The sequence below is a fragment of the Periplaneta americana genome, chromosome 10, assembly GCF_040183065.1.
Source record: "Periplaneta americana isolate PAMFEO1 chromosome 10, P.americana_PAMFEO1_priV1, whole genome shotgun sequence".
Classification (NCBI taxonomy): Eukaryota; Metazoa; Arthropoda; class Insecta; order Blattodea; family Blattidae; genus Periplaneta; species Periplaneta americana.
Window position 1 is genome coordinate 55347429 of NC_091126.1, and position 6000 is coordinate 55353428.

At 32.7% G+C, this 6000-nt stretch overlaps 1 protein-coding gene across 1 annotated transcript in view; it reads left to right on the plus strand.

Annotated features, from left to right (window-relative positions):
• MAN1 (LEM domain-containing inner nuclear membrane protein MAN1) overlaps window positions 1-4675 on the plus strand; it is a 68279-nt gene extending 63604 nt beyond the window's left edge. Inside the window, exon 12 of the mRNA XM_069837558.1 lies at window positions 1924-4675. The gene's annotated coding sequence lies outside the window, so the exon portion shown is untranslated. The remainder of the gene's footprint in view (window positions 1-1923) is intronic.
• Window positions 4676-6000: the final 1325 nt, after the last annotated feature.

Consider the following 6000-nt stretch of genomic DNA (forward strand, 5'->3'; position numbering starts at 1 on the left):
TTGTTCCATAAGTTTTTGTAAATGTCTAGGAATGTTTCTATTTTGGGGCAAGGGTTTATCTTGGCGGATTCCTTTATTTCTCTGTTCATGTATTTTAAAATTTTATATGTATTGGGTTTCATTTTATAAATGTCAGTTTCTAAAAAAGATATAAACTCTTTCCATGATTGCCTGTGTCGTTTTCTAATTTCTCTGTTAGCTATCGCCCTTTTATGTTTATAATCTATTTCATCATTAACGGATTTTGTTTGAAGGTATTTTCTATAAGCTATATTTTTATTTTTTATGATCTCCTTAATTTCATCATCCCATGATCTTAATTTTTTCTTTTGTGTGAAAGCCTTATATTTTCCGATGCTCTCCGTGGCTGCCTGTGATATTTGAGTTTTAATATTTTCCCATTGTTTGTGAATGTCTTCATCTTCAGGTATTTCTAACATTTTTTGTTCAAGTCTTTTTTGATAAAGCCAGCGTACACTGTCGTCATGGATTAATCTAATTTTGTAACGCATTAATTCTTTTTTGGGGGAATTTGTCTTTGTTAAATGTAGCCATCTTGGTGTATATCTCACTTTTGCTAATACAAGGTAATGATCTGATCCAATGTCACTTCCTCTGAAGACCTTGACATCTAAAAACAATTCGGATAATTTTCTATTTGCTATAAAAAAAACTATGATAGATTTTGAGCCACGTGCTGACCATGAATACATATGAATATCTTTATGGTTGTAAAATGAATTCATGATTTTCATTTCATTGTATAATACAAAATCTCTTACTTTTTCTCCTTTATTGTTTATGGTAGGTTCTCCAAATTTTCCTATGGTATTTTTTATTTCGATGTTGCCTATTCTACAGTTTAAATCTCCAGCTAATAATATGTAATTATTTTTATTTACTTTATTCAAAATTTCTTGCAACTGGGCATAAAACAATTCAGTTTCTTCAACTCTTCCTTCCTCTGGAGCATAAAGACTAAAGAAAGTTAGTTTGCCTCTTCCTATCTGGAGTTGTACTTCTAATATTCTTTCATTCCAATATGTATAATTGTTTATTTTGTTTTTTATTGATTTATGAATCCAAATCATTACTCCGGCCTGTGCTCTTGTCTTCTTATTAACACCATTATATATGATTATGTAGTTTTTTGTTTCAGTTGTGCCTTTTAGTTTCTTTTTTGTTTCTGCTTTTTATTATCATTATTACTATAACTATTTCTTACCAGTGTTTATTATTGTCACACTAACATTAGTTATCCAATTTTCATTATTTACTTTCATGTTGTTTTATGATCCAGATATTAATGTAATAACTATGTAAGCAAATGTATTTAATTAGAATTAGAGTCTGGCTGGGCGGAAGAGAAGGCCTACTGGCCTTAGCTCTGCCAGATTAAATAAATAAATTATTAAATAAATTATTATACAAGGAGCGCACTCAGCTGAGTGACTAATGGCCGGGATTCTGCAGCTAAGTGCACAGCAGTCTGTACAGAATCATGCACTGCTAGCTAGATGAATTTACTAAAGATGTTATTAATTGGTCCAACAGAATAATATCTGTTATAGTGACAATTAATATTTGAGGAGAAAAAATCGCTTCGGTGCCGGGGATCGAACCCGGGTCCTTGGTTCTACATACCAAATGCTCTGACCACTGAGCTACGCTATTAATTGTCACTATAACAGATATTATTCTGTTGGACCAATTAATAACATCTTTAGTAAATTCACATCATTTACCCAAGTGTTCCCCTTTATGAGTAACATGCTAAACTGAGTAACTGATAATTATTTCGTACGTAAATGTATTGGATAATACTAAAGTAATAAGAACGTTTTAGAAGATGGCTAGTTTGCGTGTATTTCCTTCTATTTCCACATTGGAGTTGTCATGAAATGTCTTGTTTTGTTTTTCCAGATTTGCTGGCTGCCTGGAAGTAATCTCAATCCCAGGACCCTCCCACAAGCACATAGGTGACTGAAGAAAGTGATAAACTTGTTGGAAAGTGTGGTGCTGTGACACAGTCCTTGTTCTTCCAGGCGAAAAGCAATTCAAAGTTATTACAGTAGGTCCTCGTTTGTTGGCATTTTGCTTTGGAAGTAGTTCAAGATTTACTTACTGTTGCTGAGATTGTTATTTTCCTCTAGCCAGTAACATGTGTAAGTTTTCGTGGTGTTAATTGAGTACAATTTTGCTATTACCGAACTTAAAAGAAGTCGGCATTGTAGTTATTACTCGGCAAGGAACGAAATAATATTAGTGAGACTGTTAATAGTGAGAATGGAACTAATTGTTGTTGTTATATGATAATTTAGGCAGGAAAAGAATCTGCTGTTATGATGGAAAGTGTTCGAATAGAGACAAGTTGGCATTTTTCAGTGTCCTGTGCTGTGTGGGCATGTTTTCTACTGCCATTCTTTGACATGTGACAAGAACTTGCCTTTGTTAACTTTCTCTATCTGATCAAGATGTCTTCCAAATGGTCGTCAAGACATGGTCTTAAAAGACAACGTTATATTTCAATTTTAAATTTCAAGATGGAGAAAATGAACTAAACAAGATGGAGGAAGATCAACAATGCAACAATCAAGTGAGAAGAGAGATTAAAAGAGGTAAACTTCCTGAATGCTTGCATTTCTCCTCTTCTCGTCTCCACTGCACAATCACTTCTGATTTGCCCGTATTGGAGTTTCAGGACATTGGGTGTTTTTTCACTTGGACCGCCTTTAGTACTGAAAGAAATATGCTGTGTGTTGGAAAAGGAATTCAGGGAAAATGCTATTTACTTAATTTTGTAACTGAATCTGTTGATCATCGTTTTCTTCAATGTTGCAGCCTGTAGGAATTTAACTACGGTGATAAACGAGGACTTACTGTAATTGTTCATAGCATAAGACTGCATTGTTTAATTGTAATTACCTTTACCGCCTCCAAAATTTGAATTTTTTTAAATTTGTATATATATAATTTTGTATTGCAATAGCTGCAGACGAATGGTTGTCTGTTGCAGTAGATTTAGTATGTTGCTATGTGGTGTGCAAGTTAACAAGTTGAAGGGTATATGACTTTTAAAATTAATTTGTTTCACAATTCATACAAGTTTGTACATTATAGTTTATAAACACACGATTAAAAGTGTGTCGAGTCCCTGAAGTCTTTAACATAAATGGTTAAAAGTTTTAATTGATCTTGTGTCATGATATGGCTGCCATTGTAGATGATCTAGCCCTTTCATTTATGGATTGCAAAAACAATCTTGACCTGAAATTTTATTATAAATGTTGCATTTGGACTTGCATTTCACTTTGTTGTACGAAGTGCAGTCCAAGCTGCAAGACTTGAGGAAGGTGTCTTTATTGAAAACACGGATACAGGCTGTGATGACCAATTTATACAATATATACAGCAGGTACTCTCACTAGAGCAATTTTATACATGCGTGATGTATCCAATATAATTCTCTTGAATGTGGTGGTCAGCCTCAGTAAGTTCAGATTATCTATGCAAATAAAGTCACAGAGGGACCAAAAACTGACAAACTGTATGCAGGGAATAATATATATTGGGTTTAATATAAGCACTAAATATGGGAACATTTTTATGAGGTTTCATGTGTGTGACTGCACCAGTGATGCCAGCTCTTTCTATTATATCAGTAACTCCGGAGTTCAGTGCATATGTGCTCATCATTTCCACGAGCAAAATGTGAAATATTCTATTCGACAGTGTCTTTCAAAACAATGAAACAAAGTAATCACTTTATTATTCAAGTGAAGGAATCGTTTTGAGTTAGCATTGCTGTTAGTGGTGACAGAAGTTAGCATCTCTGGTCAGTTACATTGCCCTCTCCATCTCCCCACCACGTTTCATTATAGCATACCGTGCTCCTTTCGTGGAAATTAATAGGAAACAAAATAATTGTGTAATTTTCCAATACTGGTAATTCCAGGATTTCAAGGAAGATAACAAAGTAAATATTTTTGACAACCATCTGATGATGAAGTTTTTGGTTTGTTGCCATTTTTGTCTTGGTGAAACAACCCAAAAACTTTGGAACAACCAGACTTTTATTGACGGTATGAGATCAGTGAGAATTTTAAATTTAAAAAGTGGGGATCTAAGTAACAAGTGAGAGACCAACCATAAAATGTGAATTTTATGTAACATTGTAATACTTGATAAGCGTGTTGAAAATTGATTGTACATACATTTTGTGCTTTACAACAAATTGGGACACTTTTTATTAATAATAACATTACTGATGATTATAGTAACCGCCACACACACACAAGTTAATGTTCTTTTCTCACCTCTCCTGCCATAATTTTGTAACACATTTCCATATATGTTGCTGCCTTTCAACATGTGTATTAAGTATTTTTCATATCTAAGTTAGAGGATGACATAATTTTGAGTTCTGCTTGCTAAAATCGACGTGGGTCTGCAAACTTGACGCCTTAATTTATAAGTATGACTGAAGCTAAATGCAGTAATTAACATATGGCGGACTCCCACATTTGAATAAAGAAATTCTGGCCTTGTGTTACAATTAATTTGCATATTCTAATTATCTTTTAAGATTATGTTTGTAACTAAGTTGCCAACAATATTTCTATGTATAACCTTTATTTGTTGGAATATAAACCTTTTTTTTATTTTTAAAAGTTAATAGCTTCTGCTTTCCTCATGCCCATATCTCAACACTTTACTATCTTTGACCTTGTATGAAGCTGCCAGTTGACGTTTTAATGATAGAGCGCATAATTTATTCCAGAACTATATCCGTTGATGTTAGTTATTAATGGGTGCTGGTGATTTAACAAATTCTGACGCAGATTTTACTTCAGCACTACATAAATCCCTCACTTTCCTTCACATTTATTTGTGCTCGCAATTTCACAGATTCTGGCGAATTTTTTTTATTCATCACTAAATGTATTTGCATCAATGAATGCTCGTAATGATACAGACTATGATGAACTAATGAAATCAAGTATCCAGGACACGAACTAAGGCACTACGACTTACAAGTATGTATTTTATCAATTTTTGAACCATAATTGTTTTTAATTTATTTTTCCATTTATTTTATATAATATGAAAGCAAAAGAATATATGAATGTTACAAAAGTAATTTATTTTATAATAAATTTCGAAATGTTACACTAATATGATTTTCTCCAGTAATTACAATTCTTTAGTGTCACACCAGCACTAGAAGTAGGTAACTCGACTTTGAATCGAATTTGAGTTAAAGAGATAAACGTGGTAAAATGAAATAAAAGTAAAATAACTATAAAAGCAGACAAGAAAGCCCCCAGTTAAAAGGAGTGTGCACGACCTCTCGCATAATAAGCAACTATGCGACCACTATCAGGTTAAATCATATAAACTCCATGCAGTTGCTATTATTTTGAGCATATGTTTGAATAATACTAATTTATTAAGTTGATTGAAATACAGTACAAAGTGCATTTAATTTGTAACGAGATAATTTTGTAATCTGCACCTTTTTTTATTAGTACTTGTGTTAAGAAATTAAGAAAATTTTGATAAAAGCTATGTGATTCATTTTACATGACATCACTATGATTTGGCCTCTTGTCATAAATTTTCATGCTGATTCTTATGTTGAAAGCTTTCCATAAGAAACTGCAACTAAATGTTAAAGAAAATTTCTGCTTTGCAACTTCTGTTATTACTTCTTAATGAATTGAAACATCTCCCCCTTTCCCATCTCAGTTTACATCTCCATGGATTTTTTTTAAGCTTATATTAATGAGATATTATCTTGAAGTACTGGTACTAAATTGTGTAGTCTGGAGGATGTAAATATGACTATGTTTTATCGTGATGCATACCCACGATCATTTGTTGAAGCTGATTAGAACGGCACTACATGATGAGGAATAATCGTATATAATAAACTAACTCGTTAACTTAGACTTCTCAGCCATAATCTGTATTACGTAATTTGAAAAATTATGGTAACAG